Genomic DNA, 21838 nt, shown 5'->3' on the forward strand with positions numbered 1-21838 from the left:
ATTTAAAAAGCTGGTGCTTTTTCTCTCTGGACTTTTTCTGGAAAACTCATCCTTCATTCAGAAGATAACAATTCTCTATTCTTTCTTTCTGCACTTAGAAGCATATTTCACAAAACGTAACGTCAGAAAGTTCTTCCTCTGTAGTCTGAGTCCCTGGTGCAGAAGGGAGAGTGGGAGGGGTACTGGTGCTGACTGAGTGGTAACTACAGCCAGCGGGAGGTAGTTAGTATTTTTCTCATTTTCGAGATTTTATTCACCACTGAATTTCTGGTGTAATAGGTGCTCAATGAATAGCGTTAAATAAGTGAAAGAGGAAACAGCATCAGAGAGGTTAAGTGACATGCCTGAAATCACAAAGCTGGTAAGTTCTTATATGTTCTGTGGCCTTTACACAACTCTAAGCCACTTAAACCTTTTCCAATGATTTCAGAGTGGATGGAGATGGAGAATATCAGATTATATTTCTTTGTATTAAGGGTCTTCCTACACTTGAAGGTCAAATCCAATAGCTTCCCTTTCTTGTTGCATAGCCATTGCATCAATCCTAATGGTGAAAAGAGCTGGCTCTGGAGTCCAACTCTTTGGGTTCAAATCCCATCTCCTCTGCTTGCTAGCTACTTCACAAACGGTAGCCTTCCCATCGATGGAATGAGAACAATAACGTTTCTCTCATAGAGCTGCTGTACTGACGAAAGGAGATAACCAATATAACGTGCTTAGTGTGGAGCCTGAATATAGAAGCCCTTAATACACGTGGGCTAATATCTGTCTCAAGTGGCAAAATATCCTTGAGAGGCAGTGACAGTCTCCCTTAGTGACCTGTTTCAGAGACCCAACCAGGAAATTCTTCTTTGCATCTAACCCAAAGCGTCACTTTCTGCTGTAATTGAAGGCCATTTCCTCAGGTTCTAGTCTCTGAGGAAATGCAGAGCAGCTGGTCTTTCATATTCTTGATGACTTTTATTAAGCCAGCCACACTTTAGGGTTTTTGTTTCTAGACTAAACACACCCCCCAGTCAGAAAGTCTTTCTACATAAATCTTTTATTTTTTCTTCCGTCTAATATTTCAGTCTTCTTTGGACCCTTAAGGAACAAGGCCATTGGTGTAAAAGTTTTGCAGATGGAAAATATAAGAGCTTTTTCTTTGAAAATGGAGTCTACAATTGCTGACCTAGAGTTATTGGAAACTCTTAGCCAGGGATATGTGATGAAACAGTTGCTAATGAAATAACTCAGGGATGAAAATTTCCCTGGATATTAAAAATACACACCAATCCATGTTTATGTATATTTTATCTACAGTAATTCATCTTGTAAATGTGTAATGTGTTGGCCTATTTTTCTTACTGTGTCAAATAGAGATTCTGACTTGGCCATTGCCATGCCAGAAACAGACTGAACCTTTTCTACAAATATAAACCAATTTGCAAAAAGAATAGAATAATTCTGGAAAGACCTGTTGAGATAATTTATCTCACGTCTCATGACCATACACCAAGTTAGTGGGAGTGAAGTATTCTGACTTCAAGCCTCTTTATTTGATATCAAGAACTGCCTTTTATGATGATTTCAATAAACAAATAGGCTACTATTGATATATGAAATGAAATTGCCTAATAATGACCTGAAACTATGTCATAGAAAGACAGAGGAAGACTTTCCGTAATGTTTTGAACAAATATAATTTTCCCATTTTCTGGGGTTATAAAGAGCAGATAGTAATAAAATCCTACAAAGAATATAAGTGGGAAGGTTGCTCTCTCATTCTCCTTTTCTTTGTTATTATACAAATGTCACTTCCTATGTGTCCAGCTTCTATCTGGATTGAACACAGAAAAGGGCAGTTGGTAGTAATATTATTTCATATTCTTAAACTGATCTCCCTTGGCTTTTACAATTACCTAATGTCTGTTTTTAAGCACGTTTTAGACTTAGAAGATTGCAACCTTGGCTCAGAAAGGAGCAGTCTTATTCCTCAGGCTATTTTCTTAAGCTCTGAAAGCTTTAGTGAAATAATGCATTATTATGTCACATATGGTGCTCATCTCAGATGACTGCTAGAAGCTGCTGAGTTCTATATCCGTAAGAGATATCCATATGTGGTTAGAGTGAATTTGTGTGTCAACATTTATATGGAGATAGACTTCCTGTGCTTTTCATCCCTCAGTATTTGGAACACTTTATTTGTAGTGGGAGAAAGAAAAATCTAAACATATCTTTAAGTATAGGACACTCAAGTGAGTCCTAAGGAGCTGGTTTTTGAATAAATTATCCTGTGTTTCCTAATGTGAAAAACACTCTCCACTGGATTTTTGTTATTAAAATGTTCTCTTTCCCAATGAGCTCTCCTCAAAATTATAATTACTAGTAATTGTTTTGATGGAGAATTTGAACAGTTCTGCCACTTTTTTTTAATATATAGATTTAATTAATTAATTAATTAATTAATTTATTGGCTGCGTTGGGTTTTTGTAGCTGCGCGCGGGCTTTCTCTAGTGCGGAGAGCGGGGGCTACTCTTCGTTGCGGTGCACAGGCTTCTCATTGCAGTGGCTTCTCTTGCTGTGGAGCACAGGCTCTAGGCGCACAGGCTTCAGTAGTTGCGGCTCGCGGGCTCTAGAGCGCAGGCTCATTAGTTGTGGCGCACGGACTTATTTGCTCCGCGGCATGTGGGATCTTCCCGGACCAGGGCTCAAACCCGTGTCCCCTGCATTGGCAGGCGGATTCTTAGCCACTGCACCACCAGGGAAGCCCATGCTACATTATTTTTAAGCACACAAAGGGAGGAGTGAAAATAGTCTTGAGAGGCAATCTAGTTGCAAAAACAACAACAACAACAACAACAAAACACCCAGAACAATGGATAACTAGTTTACTATATGAGAGAACTTCTGGATACTCAATGTTCTGACTTTACCTGGTGTCAAATCTTATATTCTAGATGAGCGTAGTGCTGGTAACATATCCTTCTATTGCAAAAGTGTAAAATGACTCCTCTTCCATATTTACCATAGTCTTCCCTTTCTTAAAAGCCTCCTCTAGGCCAATGAGAAAAATTTCATCACAGGCACTTATGTTACATGATGTATCGAGTCCAAGTCATAATGGCAAAATAATGATTGAGAAACAACCCAGCAGTTGTTTGAGAATATCACTGGCCAGTGACTCAGTCCCCAACATTTCAGACAAATTGTTTTGGGAATTATATGGCCTCAAGGAGAGAAAGGCAAACTTGTTCACCCACATGTTGCGGGGAAGCCAGGAAGTTGGTAATTTGTTCCCCTGTATAAAGGTGTTCCACCCACACCTACCTACAAGTGGGAGTGAGCAATGGGGCTTTTGGCCTAAAGGGTGGAGTCACACTTGTCCCCCTCATTTCCTTGTAAGGATGTTGGGGAGACCAATGAGATCATGTCTGTGAAGTAGATTGACTGGAATGTGCTCATGTTGTCCAATGTAAATTATGCCAATAAGAATTTTATTTTTTAATTTCCCATTTCTTTTCTCACAACTCTGACAAACCATTGGCAACCTGTGCAGATTGTCCCCTGTCCTTAAGTTCAAGTCCCTCTGCTAGCACACCCTGGGTAATTCATTTTTGGTCTGTGTGTAAGTGGCCAAATCTTAGCTCTTTGTCCTGCAGAACCTTCCCATAGACAGCTAGATCTGTTCTGAGTGAGGAACTGTACAGAAAAGTACAAAGGAAGACTTGTAGTCGGCCATGCTCTCTAGAAAATTTATCATAAAATCACATAATATTGAGTTCTCTAGACCTTGCCTGAGATGGTATTCAGAAATCCTCTATTCAAAACTGCTTCTTTAGACACCTTGTATATTTTCATGTGATATAAGATGTTCTGCATGAGGAAGCTATCTGATTACATGCTTTTAAGAGAGCCGGAAAGACCTTTGACCATTATATATTAATTTATTTCCTTTTGGTACTCTCCCTCTAAAACATAAAACTAATTTAAAACCAATGATTTCAATGGAAATTTTCCTAAAGTCCATTTTTATTTTCTGATGTTATCAGGTAATCACTGGTGAATATTCAAATAGCTGTGATATCCTGCTTTTAAGAAATGTAGCAGCTAACAAAAGAGAGAAAGAGGAAGAAAGATTTGAGGATTGGTTTTAGAAAATTACTATCAATTTAGTTATATTTACATGGATTTTGGATCTATTTTTTTAGCACTTGTCCCATCATATTATTACTCTTAAAACAGTAATTTCTTGATGTCTATTCTCTAAATTCCTTTGCACATACCTGATAAGCTAATGTTTTAAATGCTATTGTAAATGATGTCTTTTTAAAAGTTTCATTTTCTATTTGTTTAATATTTGCATATAGAAGTTAATCGCTTTTTTGGATATTGGACCTTGTATCCAATGGGCTTGATATAGGCATTTATTAATTCTAATAATGAATAACAAAAATTATATTTTTCCCTTTCCTATTCTTATGCCTTTTATTTCTTTTCTTGTCTTGTGCATTCACTGGGACCTCCAGTATAATTAGAACAAAAATGGTGATAGTGGGCATCCTTGCCTTGTTCCAAAAGTAACGAGTAAGGAAAATGTTTGTTGTAGGACTTTTGTAAGTACACTATCAGATTTAAAAAGTCCCCTTGGTTTGCTAAGTACTTTTATTATCAATGGGTGTTGAATTTTATCAAATGCTTTTTGAAGCTATTACATTTATTATGTGATTTTCTCCTTTTTTCTGTAAATGTGGTGAATTCATTGATTGATTTTTGAATCATAAACCATCCTTGCATTCCTGAAAAAAGTCCATTTGGTCATGCTAAGGTTGTTTATGATTTTTGCATCTATGTGTCTGCTATTTTTCTTTCTTGTAATGTCCTTGTAAGGTTCTGCTGGGCTGTTAAATAATAGAAAAGTGTCTCTTGTCCCTTTTTTCTACTGTCTGGAAGTATTTGTTTTAGATTAATGTTATTTATTCTTTAAATTCTGAGATAATTCACTGGTGAAACTATCTGGAAAGTAGAGTTTTCTTTGTGGGAAGGTTTATAAAAATAGATTTGATTTCTTTCATAATATCAGACAATTCAGGTTTTCTATTTTTTTTTGTGTCAGCCTGGTAATAATTTCATATAAATAGTCATATTTACTGGCATAAAGTGTTTCATAATATCTTTTAATAATCTTTTAAATGTTAGCTGATAGTTTACAATGCTATTTCTACAACCAGTAATAATGCCAAATACAATGATCAATTCTTGAAGTTTGCCAAGCCATTTCCTATTATCACAAAAATTTACGCAATTAAATGAGGTGAAATAATACTGACATGAATCACACACTCTTTTTTATCTCTGTGACATCAAATGTTTACATTAATATGAAAGTACTTCTTCAGCCACAGGGGGAATCAAATGTTAGTTATACTTGTTTTTGGAGACTTGTGGCTTGTATAACCTGAGGCATACTGCCAATAGCTCATAAATATCACCTTTCAGTTGCCTTTTGTTCTTGAGATTATTCCAAGGATGTGTTGGTAAATGCATAGATTCCCTAAATGAAAGGTGTGATGTTCAGTGGGGATGATAAGGAAAGTTTTTAACTAAAATATTTCTGGTGTCAGTTATTTCAACTTCAAGCAGCATAGGCTAGTAATTCTGTCACAAAATTAAGCATGTTTAGCTTCATTAGTTACTGACTGGGTGACTTGGGTGAGTAACCTAAGTATCTTGTAGTACTCTTTTCCAGGATATGAAGTGGAGTTGACATGATTTTCCCTTTGTGTATCACTGATGCTCACAGCAAATAATGAAATATTGTATGTAGTGCCTTATGCTCCAGGGAACATCCAGAAAGAAGGTCTTAGCCTATGAAGTTGATGGGAGCAGTTCTGATCTTTGATAATTTTTCTCTGGGCCAAAACTAAAGCAGGAAAGGTAGCAATGGAAAGAGATCTCTGAGGAACTTCAAAATGTCAGTTGACCATGGCTATAGCTATTTATGCCATTGTGAAGCATCAAATGGAACTGTTCCAGAAACTGATGGTGGAAGCACACTCTTCCTTAGACCGTGAATGGAATGATAAAATCAGAAAGAATAACCAAACAAAAAGACTTTCTCAAATTATTCCTAGACTGCCTTTGTAAGAAAGTGAATTTTGAGCTGGGAGGGACTGTAGAGGTCATTGAGTCTGATGCCCTAACATTCCCCTAAAAAAAAAAACCTGAGCCCTCAAAGATTAAGTGACACCTATAGTAGAGAAACTAATGCTACAGATGCGTCTTGCTTTAAGGAAAACCAGATTCCAAAATTCCAAATGTGAAAACAGATAAACTAAAGGGTCATTATTACTTTACAAAGGACTTTTATTATTCAGTAAGTAACCCACTGAGCATTTATTAAGCAGCAAATTCCCGGTGAATTCAAGAAGTGATTTAACTTGCAAACACTTGATTTTCATGCAGTTTCAGCAACACATTTGTTGAGGGAAGCAAGGTACGCTAATATTCTTTCTGTGACTGGCCAGTGTGAGCTCAATCATTTACCTGGGTGTTTGCCAGGGCACACATGACTAGGGACAATTTATGGCATTTTCCCAGGTGGTGAGGTATGTGGATGTTGTTGCTTTTACTGAACAAAATGTGGAGCCTGTGCTGTACAAGCCAGAATAGAGAGGGTGGTCCATGGGCTAGGGATGGAGGGCCTTTCAAGTCTGAGGCATTGGCAGGATATTGCTTTCCTTCTTGTCAGCCACACCTTCAAGACTTTTTTAATGGATACAGCACATTTTATCACAAAGGTATATTAAAAATGGAACAGAAGTTGGGTGGAGTAGCAATACCACAGTTGAAAACCTTCACCTCCAAGTTGACAGGGTGGAGTGAGTAAGGCACCCCTTGCCAACCCTGTTTATCTTGGCTCACAGCACCAGCAGGGGAGTGTGAGGGCCCCCTCTGGCCACTAAACTGAAGTGTTCTTCTTTTGCCTCAACTCCCTCCATTCCCAAGGGGTTTCCTGTCAACAGTCTCAACAAAGGGTTCTGATAGAAAAAAGGAAGGGTTATGTGGGTTCATTACCTTTAAGACATCCATTCATGAAAAAAAGCAAGTGATCATGAAAAGAGATAGCATTAAGGATAGATTGTTTTAAATATGCTTCAAGATATTGTGCCTTGAGACTTTTCCATAAAACTATGAAATCATTAGGCTAGGTTATGGTTAGAAACACTCTCTTAGAGATGCCTGTGCAAAAAGCCTCATGGAAATTTGAAATATAACAATAATAATTAACATACGTCGAAGGCTGTTCTAAATGTTCTCTCTATATTAATTCATTTAATCTTTATAACACACTATGTAGTAGGCACTATTATCATCATCATCATCATCATCATCCCTATTGTCCAGACGTGGAAGGTGAGGTACACAGAGGTTAAAAAGCTTGCCTACAGTTGCACACTTAGTAGTAAGTGGTGGAGGCTGGATTCAAACTCAAACAGTCTGACTGGGAATCTTAACACCTATGCTCTGCTCTGCGACTTCTTTAAAACTGAACATAAGATAGATTTTAAAAGAAATACCTGAAAATCAACAGTTGTCTCAGAATCAGAATAAGAGTGAAACAAAGGCAGGGAAATAAAATTATAATGAAAAACAAAAAAATTTTCTTCTCCTCAGGTAGTGTTGTATAAAATTTACTTTCATGTAAATGTTAAGGACAAATAATAGAGAAACTTTAATTTAATGAATAATAAACTCAAGTTATTTATACCAAAGGCAAAAAATTGTTTTAAAAACTGTTATAAAGAAATATAAAATGATTTAGGCAAATTCATGGGTGGTGGTAGTCTCATAATAGATTTTGAAGGCAACGAGGGTGTCTCTAATAACTGAATCCGAAAATTCACTCAGCCTTTTTTTCACTAGAAAATTCAAGGAATTTTACTCTTTAATCAAGGAGGGCAACCAAGCCCTTCTCCCTCAATTTTTGGTGCCAAAGTATGTGATACTAAACTATGTGTTGCCCATTCAATAACCACATGTAGTAATTTTGATGGACTTATGACCTTGTACCATTTTTCACTATAAAGCGTTTCTTAAATGTTAAAAGAAAAAAAGTCCACCAGAAATGGAAGCGTCAACAGAAGTGAAAATTTGATCGTTCAAAGAAGTGAATCTGTTTCTTACTTGTAAAGCACTACCTTAATAAGATATCTAGCTACAAAAATCCTCTAATTTATTTATTTCTGCATCAAAATTGATTTCTGGGAAGGTTGGCTGACTAAGCAGATGTAGGAAGCATATCTTCTAACTCGAAATATGTAGTAATACCAGCTATAATATAAATTAAAAAATATTAGCTACAAAGCTAAGTTCAAAAGCCAGAAAGGGAAATCTTTTAAGTAGCAGGAAATAGAGGGAACTTAATTCATTGTAATGAGTGGTGGTTGATGCCATGTGGGCCAAGGGTATTAGCATGGTTATATGCTTTAGAAGCTAATGTCTAAAGCACTTTGTACAATGGGGAAATATATTTGGGAATAGCCTGTCTAATTCATACAAGGAGGTAGAAGTCCAGAGTCAGGCTTGGGATATAGCATGGGGATATGGCTTGGAAATAGATCATCCTCCCTGGCCATGGTGGAAATTGGAAGTCCAAATCTAGGCTTCTTGTGGGACCTGAGTTTGAATAACCCAAGTAGTGCAGAAACACAACTAGAGTCTAACCCAAGAGATGGGTTAAACAAAACCTAGATAAACTGAAGGCATAAGGAAAGCACTCAGAATGAAGACCAGAGAGATAAAGAGTTGGAAAATATCAGAGAAGTTAAGAAAATATGGAAGACAGGAAAGAGTAGTTCCAATATACATCTAATAGAAGTACAAAAATCTTCCCTATAAATCAAAGTAATAGTTATTTTTTATATAAAAGAAGAAGCAATGTCACCTACATATAAGAAATTTAGATATTGAACCTAATTATTAGAAAAATGCAAATCAAAACTACAATGAGGTACCACCTCACACTGGTCAGAATGGCCATCATTAAAAATCTACAAATAACATATGCTGGCGAGGGTGTGGAGAAAAGGGAACCCTCCTACACTGTTGGTGGGAATGTAAATTGGTACAGCCACTGAGGAAAACAGTATGGAGCTTCCTTAAGAATCTAAAAATACAGTTGCCATATGATCCAGCAATCCCACTCCTGGGCATATACCAAGAGAAAACTCTAATTTGAAAAGATACATGCACCCCTATGTTCATCGCAGCACTATTTACAATAGCCACGATGTGGAAGCAACCTAAATGTCCATTGACAGATGAATGGATAAAGAAGATGTGGTATGTATACACAATGGAATACTATTCAGCCATAAGAAAGAATGAAATAACGCCATTTGCAGTAACATGGATGGACCTAGAGATTATCATATGAAGTGAAGTAAGTCAGAAAGAGAAAGACAAATACCATATGATATTACTTATGTGTGGAATCTAAACTATGACACAAATGAACTTATTTACAGAACAGAAACAGACTCACAGATATAGAAAAAAAATTTAATATATAAATTAAATATATAAATTTAAATTTTATAATATATATAATAGTATATCTGTACTGTAGCAGATACAGTAGTATATAAAATAGATGAACAATAAGGTCCTACTGTATAGCACAGGAAACTATATTCAATATCCTGTAATAAGCCATAATGGAAAAGAATACGAAAAAGAATATGTATATGTATAACTTAGTCACTTTGCTGTACACCTGCAATGAACACAACATTGTAAATCAACTATGCTTCAATTAAAAAAAAAGAAATTTAGATATTGAAATAGAGAATAGGTTTTCTACCTCTCTTTTCAATAGCTCTTCTGGAAATGTGGAAGTTTAATTAATTTTTCCTGCTCTGAGCTGTGGAGACTCCCTATGGATTAGTTTTCTGACTGCCTCTGTGGAGCCCTTCAGGTATCAACAGTTCCAGATTACTTGTGTCTTTTCTCTTTAAGAGATCTCAGGCTCTAAAGTGGATAACTCCATATAATTCAATTAGGATGTTCTATAGAGAAGACCATCAAATGAATAGCCAAAGTTCCCAAAGTCCTGCTTTTTACTTTTGTAGCAGATTTGGGAGAGATGGTCTAGATAATTGAGTACTTACTCCTCTTAAAACTTGGTGTACTTAATCAAGAGTTTTAACTTTTCTACTTTAAAACATCCTCTCATCAAAGAAATTAAAAAATGTTTCTGAACTGTAAAGCATCTGAAGAATTGTCTTTTCTATAATACTCTCAAAGAAGGTTTTGATATCACATACATCTTAATTATTACCTTTACTTTTTCATATTTAAAAAATAATTTTACTCCTATTCCTTTTAAATCATCTTCCTTCCCCCTGATTCATGCTCCATATTCTTTTTTATTTTTTCGTTTTTTATTTTATATTGGAGTATAGTTGATTAACAATGTTCTGTTAGTTTTTAGGTGTTCAGCAAAGTGATTCAGTTATACATATACACGTATCTATTCTTTTCCAAATTCTTTTCCCATTTAGGTTATTACACAATATTGAGCAGAGTTCCCTGTGCTATGCAGTAGGTCCTTGTTGGTTATCTATTTTAAATATATTAATACATGCTCCATATTCTTTAAAATGTTTTTCCTCAAGGATTTTGGTTGCAGATTTGTAGAGAATTGATAAAAAGGAATTACACATTTTAAACACTCCCTCCCCACCAGTCACACAGACTCAGACACACAGACACAGACACACACACACACACACACACACACACACACCAGGAGAGACTGGGTGTGCCACACTGAGAAGTAAAGAAGGCAAACAATCCAGCATCTCCAGAGGCATTGAAAAGAGGGTATCTTCACTGACAGATTTAACAGTCCCCTGCTTTCTCTCCAAAAGCTGGTTCCAAGTGGGTTTACCCATAAGCATGGGACAACAGGATGACTAAATCTGGCTAACATTAGGCTAACTTTATATGAATGAAAGAATCGTAAATGTGTAGTTCCATTCAACGCATTTCAGGCAATCATACCTGACATGCAACAAGAGATATGACGATTATTACTCAAATTCCTCTTTGGTTCAAAAACTTCCTAAAATGGTTATGACTTAAAAATATATATATATTTTTAGGGAACTGCTGCTAATGTCAGAGTGATAGTACCTTGGCTTTTTTTTAACCTCATTTGGAAAATAACCTCTTCAGCTGAAATATAAAACGTGTATATTTCAGACCGAGGAAAAAAAATGCTAAGCCTGATATAAATATGTGAAATATAAGCCATCTCTTTTTTGGATCCTAGAGGTGATATATTGTTTTTGAGTCAGAAATTGTATAGCAGTTTGGTAAGCTCAAGAAAAAGACTCTGGAAAACTTTTTTTTGCTTTGGAATGAAGTGAAAGAATTAGTTGCAAAAATTCCATTATTACCTTATATGTCTGTAAAGCTTTTTTGTTTGTTTGTTTGTTTCCCCAAAGAGCTGGCTGGTATCACACCATAGAAATTCCCCTTTTATTTTCACTTCTATGAATAGAAATTAGAATTGAAATCTAACTTTCTGTTTCTTTTCCAGTAGGTTCTGGCTGTCTCTAGAATTCTCTTTACTGTAAAACATACTTTTCTTCTATCTCTCTCCCAGCACTTCTAATTTTATCTTTCCTATTTTTCTTAAAGATATGGAGGTTGACTTATGTGGTTACTGTTTGGGGTATGAGAGTGGAAGCTCATTTCGTGTGCTACAAAGACATTTCATTAATTTGTTCAATATTTATTGAATATCTACCATGTGCTAGGCTTAATGTCTCTGAGCCTTAGTTGTTCCATCTGGAGTCTCCAACTTTAAAATTTGCTGATCCTAAGCAAAAAGCATCCTTCCCAATTATTTAATATTGTGCCATTCCAACTTACCTACAAAGACATGAAAAATGTACTTTTTAATGCCTTTATGCATTTATAGGCCCTACTTCTGCCTGGAATGACCATCTTTCCTTCTTCATTGATCTGACGACCCCTCATCCTTTAAAGTTCAACTCAAATGATAGCCCAGCCTCCTTAGTCTGGTTTAGATCCTATCTCCTGTGCTCGCACTGTCCCTGGGCCTTTCTCTTTCACAACATTTGTCATGTTTTACTGTAAAATTCTGTGGTGGATAAACTTTAAGATGGCCCCCAATTATCCCTGCCTCCATCCTGTTAGCAGATTCTCACTGTTGCCTTTTTGACTTACACACTTTGATAAAAGAAGCAACCATGTTGGGGAGGTGCACGTGGCAAGGTATCGGGGATGACCTTCAGACAAAAGCCAGCAAGACACTGAGGACCTCAGTCTGACAGACCACAAGGAACTAAATCCTGCCAACAACCACATGGGCTTGAAAACATATCCTTCTCCAGTGGAGCTTTCAGATAAGACCTCAGCTCTGACTGATGCCTTGATTGAAACTTTGTAAGAGATCCTGAAGCAGAGGATCCAGCTAAAATACTCAATTTCTGACCCACTGAAGTTGTGAGATAATAAATGTAAATTTGTTAAGCTACTAAATGTGTAAGTTATTTTTTACACAAAAATTTACTTATCAATTTATTTACTTTACTCTCCCATTGGATTATAAGATTCTTCAGACTGAACACCCTGTCTTTTTCACTTTTGAATCATCAAAACCTAACACTACACCTGGCACAGAATAGCTAGTTAAATATTTTTTGAACAGTGTAGTAGTGAAGCAGGCTCATGTCAGCTTTCCACTACTAACTTTGCGATCCACATTTCATTCAAGTTCGAGACTCAGGTTTTCTATGTGAAAAATTAGAGGGTCAGACTTAATATAGCTCGGTTCAACTCAAGCAGTGTCCATATCTCAGTTTTTCTCTTTAAAAGTAAGTGTCAATGATATGTGTGAGACCATATTATATTTTAGTAGATGACTTGATCTTCAGTGGATTTTTATATTCTGGTATATTTTTAACTGTGATGTGCAAAAAGTAATTATAACAAGAATAGTGTATCTTTGACTTTTAGAAATGAAGACTCGCCTTAAAAAAAACCCTAAAGGATTTAATAGTGAGAACACAAAAACTGGATGAACCCATGAAAAATTGAAATCAGTTTTATAAAGGGCATTTGATGACATGTTGCATGACATTTAGCAGCTTTCTTAATTAAGTGGACTAAAAAACAGATAACACAATTTTAGACAGGAATTGCTTTTTCCATGCTGACAGGAAACCTTTGTTTTGTTTTAGCCAGATGTTTTGTTTTAGCTTTGCCAAAGTGAAAAAAAAGGTCTACAAATTCTCATTCATTTCTATCTTTTTTTTTAATTTGCTGTATTATCTTCTCAAATGTTTCTTTCTTTCACTGAGTGTTTAGCTGATAGGAAAATGATGATTCAATTCTTCAAAGACTGATGGACAAGACATTTTTCATTTTCTAGGCCAGCACATATGGAGAAGATAATTCTTATTAAGCACATTAGATAATTCTTGATGAAATCAGTTAACTGTCAGTTGGACCTACCTTTCCTTCCTCTCCACCCTCTTCCTTAAGTGTTATTTCTCCAAGTCCAGAAAACCTAGGCACAGATGATATTGAAATTTTGTTATTTAAAAGAAGAGTAGAAGATGAATACTTTCCTTTTACATAAGACTTGTACTCTTCATCTGTCCATCTATTTTTACTCTGTACAGACACCCCTTAAAACACTGATTGCAAGAAGGAATTAACATTCCTTGTGGTGTCTCAATACAATATTTTTATATCTCCCCTTAAGCACATCCTGTCCTATTATTTCCCACCAGAAGAAAGGGATAAGAAACAATGATCAAATTCACTTTGAAGTACGGACAATAAATTAGAATTGAAGGGAGCCACACCAGACAGAGAAAAACTCTTTTTCCCAATATTAAGCAATAGGTGGTCTTCTAAGGAAGGCTGTATCATGTCTATTTTAGGGAGTCTTTAAAAAAAGAAAAAAACGTTTGTTTAGGTAGAATATTTTTGGAAGAAAAAGAAGATGAAGCTACCTGATAGTTCTTTTTTCTCCACCATTCACAATACAAAAGTAGTTACAAAATATTGAGGTATACTATTTTTTATTCTATATAAAGCCAGGAATAATAATTTACCAATAATGCTTCTTGCAATGACATGAAATAGTTCCATGGCTCAGAACATAGAACCTGAAGGAATAGTTTAGGGCTCTCAGAACTCATTTAGTTGATAGCATATTACAGCAATTAGAATTAGGGCTTTAGAACTAAAGAAATGAGGGTTTGGATTCAGGTTCTATCTTTGACTGGCCAAGCCACATGTTATGCAAATTACTTAACCTTCTGAATCTGTTTCTTCATCTACAAAATGCAGATTATAATTCCTTTTATATAGAGTTATTTTGAATACAAAATAAAATAGTAACATGATAAATGCTCTCCATAGAACCGGGTACAGAATAGACAATAAATGGACAATACATTAGCCTGGCCTTAAACTGACAGATGAGGAAAATGAAGATTAGAGGTTAAGACCTCCCAAAGGATGTATGGTTAATTACATAACTTTTGCTGGAAGAAAGGAGATTTCTTCCATAAACTGCAAGTTTTGTTTTACATCTATTCTTCAATTAAATTGCCATAGTATTTGTTTGAGAAAAGTAGATGTCCCTTATTACTGAGAGAGCAAGGAAAGTACAGAGAGGGAAACTGGTTTATATAATGATGGGAAACAAGTTTCAATGGAAAGTTGAAACCAATAAAATTAGATTAATCCACCCTTCCCAATAACTTTCCACACTGATCTGAATTTTTGTTCCCTGAATGCATATATTACAGAGGGATGCAACTAATGTGTTAATTGAGGATCCAAGAAAGCTGGTGAAGCTGTGAATGTGAAAGCAAAACCATATAGACCACCCGACTTTCTCTGAGTTGTGGCAGAGAGAAAACTCAGTGTCAAGAGGCACAATATGAATCGAATCTCAAGGAGGAGGATTCCTAAGCATCTGCGATTTGTGGCAAAATATATCTGTTTTGGGACTCTGGTGACATTAGGTTTCAGTAGCCAATGAGACATTTTGAAGCCCAAGATGCTTGCAGCAAACAGAGATAAAAGACTGTCTCATTATCAAATGTTTCTGTTTTAAATTTCTCCCTAAGCATGTATTTAATTAAAAAAATATTGTCCCTGCTCTTTCTTCATATGGGAGATTTTCTGATGATTGGAGCATCCAGGGAACCCCAGCCCTGAATCCTGTAAACGTTTGGAGCGGGGTTTAGAAATTCCTGCATGGGTCTGAAGTCTCTGTGGTTTCAACAGGATTTGTAACGTTGATACCCACAAGTTTTTTTCAGCAGCTTTCAGGTTGAAGTTTAGAATTTCTGGTCAACATCTCAAGTACCTCATCCTGTATTAAGAATTTAATAAATATCTATTGAATGTCTCCGTAACTGCTTACAGAACAAGGCATATACCAGGCCTGGAGAGAGGTGTAAATGTAAAAGATAGACAGTCATTTTTGTAGCAGAAATAACAGGATGTTGATAGGACTTTTCTTGTTGCATTGAAGTCGATGTGTAGGGTCCCAGTTGGAAACAAAAAGGTGGTAAATCTAAAAAGACTCACCAGTTTCTCCTCACACCTCAATGTGGCTTTACTGAGAGAGACCCCTGAAGTGCCAGCCCCAAGGCAACCATACTTAACATTCCTTATTCCTCCCCCCCACACCCACCCAACTCTATCTGAGAAAGTATAAGAAGATGGGAAGTGTTGGGGACTGAGAACATCAGCCTGTGCGGGAGAGTGCGTTCATGGCGAGAAGCTCTTCCTGGGGGAGGGAGGGAAATGGTGGGTGCTTTCCACTCCTCAAAGCCAAGTGAGAGGCTGGGGCCAGAAAGGTGGGGGGCTTCAAGAACCTCTCTTATAAAAGTTGAGAATTCCTGCAGGAAGGGAAGCCTGGCACCCTGGATTTCTAATCTGAGAGATGGGAATACCGAGGAGGACGAAAGGACATGGAATGGCTCCCATTTCCATTTTCGGTGGTGAGGATGTGTTAGTTTCTTGGGATTCAGGTGGACTTCATAGAAGGTACCTGTTACCCAGCAAAGATGCTTTAATCAATAAAAAAAGCACTTCAACTATAGGAGGTTAAGTTAAAAAAAGTTGGTCCATTTCTTCTCCCTCCTCCTACCCCAAACACTTCAAAAGCTAGGCCTCCATAAAGGGGAGTGAGAAAAGGGTGTTAAAACCAGAGCTGGGTCATGCCAGCGTCCATAGCTGGGAAGAAGAGTGGAAGAGCAGAGACAGAGAAAGAAAGATTTGCACTGGATTTGAGGTTGAAGTTTTAAACTGGATTGAGCCTTTCATTGCTGAAAGTGACCAGGAAGTTACAGAATCTAGCCAAGATGTCATCAAAGGATAAAGATGATTCAGAAGAGCCAGTCTGAGAGCTGCCATTGGAGAAAAATAACCTTGTTACAGTCATTCATTCAATAATAGTAGTTGAGGGCCTATGTTGTGCCTGGCACTGCTCCAGGCCTTGGGGAGACACAAGGTAGGGAACAAAATAAAGACCCTGCTCTTTGGAGCTTACATTCAAGTGGGATAAAACAAATAATAAATAACAAACAGACAACAGTATAGTGGCACATTGGATTCTACATAACCACATCCTTTCTATGGTGGGAGGATGTACTTATTCATTCAGTGTGATAGAATTCTACATAGATCCCATGGATAGACTCAGGTCTGAGGTTACTGCTATATGCAGTGAATATTTGGTAATTAGAGGTAGGCTTTTTTATTTTGGAGCCTCCAAATCAATGAACTGTGATGAAATGTCCATTGTATGCAGAAAATTGCGGTACAGGAATTTATAGAATTGAGGCAGGATTAGGAAAAAACTTAACCAACTGTTTTTTCTTAGATGCATGAGGAAATTTTAAAAAATTGTCTGTATTTTAAAAAATTCCAAAGAAGGGGCTTCCCTGGTGGTGCAGTGGTTGAGAATCTGCCTGCCAGTGCAGGGGACACGGGTTCGAGGCCTGGTCTGGGAAGATCCCACATGCCGCGGAGCAATTAGGCCCGTGAGCCACAACTACTGAGCCTGCGCGTCTGGAGCCTGTGCTCCACAACTAGAGAGGCCACGATAGTGAGAGGCCCACGCACCGCGATGAAGAGTGGCCCCCGCTTGCCGCAACTAGAGAAAGCCCTCGCACAGAAACGAAGACCCAGCACAACCAAAAAAAAAAAAAAAAATCCAAAGAAACCTGGCTTCAATAAGGGATACAGGTATATCCTTGTCTGTGGGAAAAAAGCCTCATCATCTCCATCCCTTTTTTATCAAGCTTGTTTCCTCTAGTGTAGATTTTCCATGGAAAAAAATGACAGAGGGCATTTCTGGAAAATAAGATGTCAAAGAGTCAGACATCAGCTTACATTGGGATTTAGTAAATTTGTAGAGCTTATTGCAGTGACAAGACAAAACAAAATATTACCACTACCACTTTGATCAGAATTCCTTTTAAAAAATGTTACAAAACACAACCATATATTTGCTTGAGCTCTGCAGGTCAACGTAGAGAAGCCTTATGGGGACAGGAAACAAGAATTCTGAGGGGACTTAGAGAAACCAGAGCCCTATCACCTTGTCATGTGCTGTGCCTGAGGAAACTAGCAAATGCGCCCTCCAAAGACTTTCAGAATGTCATATAGACTTTCAAAGGGAAACTTTGTGTTTGATGTACTGGTTCGTAACAGTGAGGAGTGCTGTAATGGATGTTGACTCTGATGAGAAAGGAATAAGTATTTCTCATTATGTTCAGGCCTTGCGATCAAATATCTGACCCCTTTTACACCTGAACTTGGCAGAGCGGATTCTGCTACGTTGAGTGAAAACATGGCACCATCCAGGAAGTTGGAAGAATGCCTCCCAGTCAGAGATGCCATTGTTTCTCTTCATTGGGCAGCTGAACAACAGGGGCTTGGTTACTCGCTGCCTGAGCCTTGCCTCTCCCCAGCGACCACAGACCCAAATGAAAGACAGAATTCTTGGAAAGCCAGTAGTGGGCAAAATTACCTAACTCATGATTTCAAAGCTGAGCTGATGCAATTCTGTGAAAAGAAGTCTTTGGAAAACTTTAAGTCTGAGTTAGGGGCCCCTAACTCAGAGAACTGGAATCCCTTGAGCACACTGCAATTCCTTTACCAAAACACATTCCATATTGTCTTGCAATTACGTGTTTTCTTGACCTCATTCAGCTGAATAGGGACCTTGTTTATTCTGCTGATCAATGAGTCCCCAGGGCCTGCTATAGTCCTGACTCACAGTGGGTACTTAATAATTATTTCCTGATTGAATGGAGGAATGAAGAAAAGCTCTGAAAGACTGACGTAGGTTTGTGGGGTTCAACTCTGTTATATGGGTCTGCAGTGGAAGCTGTCCTTCCCACAGTAATAGCAAAGGGTGGCATAGACATTTTGCAGAGGCAGAGTGGAAGAATCAGGCCACCTGATTATATAACAGATCATCTACATGCTGTCCTTCAAGCACACAGTTCAGATCAATGGCCTCTGTGTTCAGATCTTTGTCTAGGAGAAGTGATGGTTGGCTATTTTTAGGCTCGGTCAAATTTTGTTGTGACATAAAACATGCATGTATAAGCCAGATAGGAATAAACATAGACCAAGGGACTGAATATCTGGAATTTACAGAAGCATTTAAAGATGAAAATGCAAATGCCAGTGCAGTTAAGAACCTAAGGACACATAGCCAGCTAGTGCCGGAAATGGAGCTCCTTCTGGCTCTCTGGACTCCAAGTACAGTGCTATTTCCACTCTGCCGCTGACTCATAAGCCCTTTTTGGGGGGAACATATGAAATATTACTGTTTCGCATTTTGATAGCTGAAAAGTATTCCAACAATTTTGGATCACCTAATTGTTGTAGTTCCCACTTCTCTTCAAGGCAACCTAACTATCTACCTTGATGAACACCTATAAGGTGCCTTAAAAGCTTATAAGTTGCTTGCTTAAATTTGCAGTAGTTACACATGCCTGTTGAACATTTTTCAATCAATTCAAAAGTGTGGAGATTAAAAGAATAAATACTGCCCACCCACCCTCCTCACTCCCCACCATTTTCCAGAGGGTAACCCCAGTTAGCAGTTTGATGTGTACCATTCACTCCTTTATATATTCATATATGCATCTACCCACTTACATACACATATGCATATGTACATGTGTATAGCTTTTCTAGTAAGAAAAAACAAGGTCCTTGTTATGGGTTGAATTGTGTCCCCCAAAATTCATATATTGAACTCCTAACCCCCAATACCTTAGAATGTGACCGTATTTAGAAATAAGTTTGCTGCAGATGTAATTAGTTAAGGTGAGGTCATACAGGAGTAGGGTGGGCCCCTAATCCAATATGACTGGTGTCCTTATGAAAAAGGGAAATTTGGACATAGAGATAAACCTGCACACAGGGAGAATACTATATGAAGATGAAGGGAGAGATTCAGGTAATGCATTGTCTAAAAGAGAAGGAACACTAAAAATTGCCAGTAAACCATCAGAAACTAGTAGAGAGGCATGAAACATATTCTTCCTCACAGTCCTCTGAAGGAGCTAACTTTTCTGACATCTTGGTGTTAGCCTTCTGGCCTCCAGAACTGTGAGACAATACATTTCTACTGTTCTAAGTCATCTAGTTTGTAGTACTTTGTTATGGCAACTCTAGCAAACTAATACAGTCAATATAAGCATGTGGCTCTGAAAATTGCTTTTTGACTCAAAACATAGATCCTGGACATCCTTCTAAGTTAATAACTTTATATAGACAACATTTTTCAGTGGTTGCATGGAATTCTATTCAATAGCTGTTTTCCATTTGAAGGATTTGCATGTTTTCTGTTTTTCATGATTACTGTAACACCATTATTCTTTTTAAAAAAAATTGTGGTAAAATACACATAACATAAAATTTACCATCTTAACCACTTTTAACTGTACAGGTCAGTAGTGTTAAGTACATTCATATTGTTGTGACAATCTCCAGAACTCTTTTCATCTTGCAAAACTCTCATTCTATACCCACTAAATAATAACTCACCATTCTGTCCTCCCCTCAGCCCCTGACAACCACCATTCTATTTTCTGTCTCTATGAATTTGACTACTTAGGTATCTATTTAGGTACATAAATGGAATCATACAATATTTGTCTTTTTGTGACTGACTTGTTTCACTTAGCATACTGTCCTCAAGTTTCATCTATGTTGTAGCATGTGTCAGAATTTCCTTCCTTTTTAAGACTGAATAATATTCCATTATATGTTTATACCACATTTTGTTTATCCATTCATCCTTCCATCAGTGGACATGGGTTGTTTTCACCTTTTGGCTATTGTGAATAAAGTGCTGCTATGTAACAAACATGAATGTAAACTTATATATATTTGAGACTGTGCTTTCAATTATTTTGGGTATATACTCAGAGGTGGAATTTTCTGGGTCATATGGTAATTCTATTTTAAATTTTTTGAGGAACTGCCATACTGTTTTCCATAGTAGCGACACCATTTTTCATTCTCACCAACGGTTCACAGGGTTCCAATTTCTCTACATCCTCACTAACATTTCTTATTTTCTGTTTTTTTTTTAATAGTTAGCCATGTTAATGAGTGTGAGATGGTATCTCACTGTGGTTTTGATTTGCATTTCCTTAATGATTAGTGGTGCTGAGCATCTTTGTCATGTATTTGTTGGCTATTTGGGCATCTTCTTTGGAGAAATGTCTATTCAATCCTATGCCCATTTTAAAATTGGGTTGTTTACTTTTTGTTGTTGAGTTGTAGGAGTTCTCTGGATATTAACCCCTTATCAACCATATGATTTGCAAATACTCTCTCCCATTCCAAATGTTGCCTGTTGATTTTTGTCCTTTGATGAATATCATCATTCTTATATCTTAAAACAAACATGTGAGTATATCTGTAGGATAGATTCTTGGGGTGGAGTTACTAGTTCAACTTTGAAAAGTTGTACCAATTTATACTCTTACCAATAGTGTATGATCATTTCCCCATTTCCATTCCCTTGTCAGAACTGCATAAGAGATCCATTTTTAAAAATTGACATAGACATAGACAGTGAAAAGGATATTTTTTTACATAGCTATTCTGTTCTTCATAAAGTAAAAGCCTGTTACATCATGCTTAGCTATTAAACAAATTTGGGTCAAATCATGTCCCCTGGAACTTTAACACATACACACAGTAAAAACCTATAATTCAGAAATTGGTTCTGCCCCCAGCCCTAAGGTAAAAAGCTTTTACTTATTTTTACTAAAAGCTCTATAATTAGTTCTTTTACATCAAGTGATTTACTTTAATGAATCGTGCCATTTTATAAATTGAGTAAATAAATCTGCTCCAATTCATAGCTAGAGAAATTATAGGAAAAGCCAATGTGCCAAAATGATTCAGTGTGTGCCAATGGTTCAGTCTCATCATTCAGAATCCTTCCCAGTGCCAGCCCCACTGCACCAGCATAGGATTCCAGTTTCAGGGGCTGGAAAGACCAAGCAGAATATTTGACCTTAGGAAGAAAGATGATGATATCACACAGATTTAGTGGGAGTTGCGTCACTGCCACTGAGAAAGGGACCTGGCCCAGGAGGATATTTCCTTTGTGGTTATATTTAAAAAAATAATTATAGGAAGATAATCATGGTTTTAGATCTTGGGGTCATAGGGGCACAAAGGCAATGAGGTTCTCCCCCTTAATCTTACCACCTGTATAAAGGCATATCAGGTCCGCACACTGACAGGA

The 21838-nt window shown here is 37.1% G+C and overlaps 1 protein-coding gene across 1 annotated transcript in view; it reads right to left on the reverse strand.

Moving 5' to 3' along the window:
• COL8A1 (collagen type VIII alpha 1 chain) overlaps positions 1-21838 on the reverse strand; it is a 157450-nt gene that overhangs the window by 107448 nt on the left and 28164 nt on the right. Inside the window, exon 2 of the mRNA XM_059921305.1 lies at positions 13531-13585. The gene's annotated coding sequence lies outside the window, so the exon portion shown is untranslated. The remainder of the gene's footprint in view (positions 1-13530; positions 13586-21838) is intronic.

The sequence above is a fragment of the Balaenoptera ricei genome, chromosome 4 (assembly GCF_028023285.1).
Source record: "Balaenoptera ricei isolate mBalRic1 chromosome 4, mBalRic1.hap2, whole genome shotgun sequence".
NCBI classification, from domain to species: Eukaryota; Metazoa; Chordata; class Mammalia; order Artiodactyla; family Balaenopteridae; genus Balaenoptera; species Balaenoptera ricei.